The sequence below is a fragment of the Coturnix japonica genome, chromosome 2 (assembly GCF_054131305.1).
Source record: "Coturnix japonica strain WE chromosome 2, WE-NBRP24, whole genome shotgun sequence".
NCBI classification, from domain to species: Eukaryota; Metazoa; Chordata; class Aves; order Galliformes; family Phasianidae; genus Coturnix; species Coturnix japonica.
The window spans coordinates 128,205,148-128,206,733 of record NC_140664.1 but is presented as its reverse complement, the minus strand read 5'-3'; the positions used below and the strand labels follow the sequence as shown (position 1 = coordinate 128,206,733).

The 1,586-nt window shown below is 41.8% G+C and overlaps 1 non-coding gene across 1 annotated transcript; it reads left to right on the top strand.

The window, feature by feature from the left end:
• Positions 1 to 433: 433 nt before the first annotated feature.
• Positions 434 to 539, top strand: LOC116653055 (U6atac minor spliceosomal RNA). The gene has a single exon (XR_004306463.2). It is a non-coding gene; the product is annotated as a U6atac minor spliceosomal RNA (small nuclear RNA).
• Positions 540 to 1,586: the final 1,047 nt, after the last annotated feature.

Genomic DNA, 1,586 nt, shown 5'->3' with positions numbered 1-1,586 from the left:
CTTGCCCTTAGCTGTGTATGCATTTTGAATTTGGTGGAAGAGGTCCCAAATCATTCAGATCAACGGCAAGAAAATAGATTCAACAATAGAATTAACACCAATGCTTATATTAAAGACTGCTTATAAAAGTCTAAACTTCCTGTGAGACCTAGCTAGATGCTTTTTCTTTGAGATAGGACAACCAGTGCTCACTGTATTTTTAGAGGTGAGAAGAGTAACTTTATAGGCACATATTTGATGAAACCCTAGACCAGCATCCCATTTATACACATAATTAGTCCTAAGCATGACATTTTGAGTGCAATTAACGAAATCTTGCCACTTTCTCCTATAGGTATATAACTAAATTAGATTACTTTTTTTTTTTTTTAATCCACAAATTAAAAACAAAAGCACTTCTGCTGCTGCACAGGTGTACATATAATGTATGATTGTGCTGTATGAAAGGAGAGAAGGTTAGCACTCCCCTGGATAAGGATGGAAGAGGCCCTAGTGGCCTATGCAACATGTGTATGGTTAAGGCATTGCCATTTTTTTCCTTATTGCACTCTACAACTTCCTGCAGGGAGGTTACGGTGAGGAGGGGTTTGGCCTCTTCTCCCAGGCAACAAACAGGACCCAAGGAAATGGCCACAAGTTGTACCAGAAGAGGTTTAGATTAGACATAAGGAAAAACTTTTTCTCTCAGAGAGTGGTCAGGCACTGGAATGGCTGCCCAGGGAGGTGGTGGAGTTGCCGTCCCTGGCAGTGTTCAAGAGGCGTCTGGATGAGGAACTACAAGATATGGCTTAGTGGCTTGTGGTAGCAGCGGTAATGGGAGGATGGTTGGACTGGATGATCTCATGGGTCCTTCCCAACCTTGTGATCCTATGATTCTATGATGATCCCATCATGCAAGTTGTGACTGCATTCAGCCCTACACTAACGCATCCTAGCCAAACTAAGTAAAACAAAATCTGCATTCTTGGCTGCAGAATATACCAAACTCTGGGCTTTGGGATAAAGCAAATTTATGTGCAGCCACATGCATGCACATGTGTGTGAGAATGGGCAAATCATACGCAGATCTCCAGGGGCAAGCTGCCTTGGGGTGTACCACTGTGCTGTACTGCAGTCCATCAGGTTATATCTTGTCTGGACACCTGCCAAAAGATGCACTGCAAATCATTTGGATTTCAGTTCCTGCTGAGGCTGAATCATGAGTAAAGGCTGAAAGCTGTCTCAGGACATTAGGATTTACTTCTGTTTGTGTTCCCTAGTGGAAATACAAGCGTCTTTACTGACTTTACAGGCAGCAACTGAGGCACCTAAAGAGTTAGACAGCAACTAAGCCAGGATTTGGAGGATCAGAGTGTTGCCGAAATAGGGATTTAGTTATTGGTCCTCATTTAGGTACTAAAATAACTTCAGTTAGCTGGCAAATTTGAAACTGTTCCTCAGGAAAAAGAAAGGGAAAAAAAAAAAAAAAAAAAAGGAATCTGTCTTTAATTGTGGCTGCTGAGCAGTTTCAAAAATCTGGTCCTGTACAAATACCCTCTAAATGTAAGCAAATACTGATCTCTTGCTGAGTTCTCAGATCTATTGCA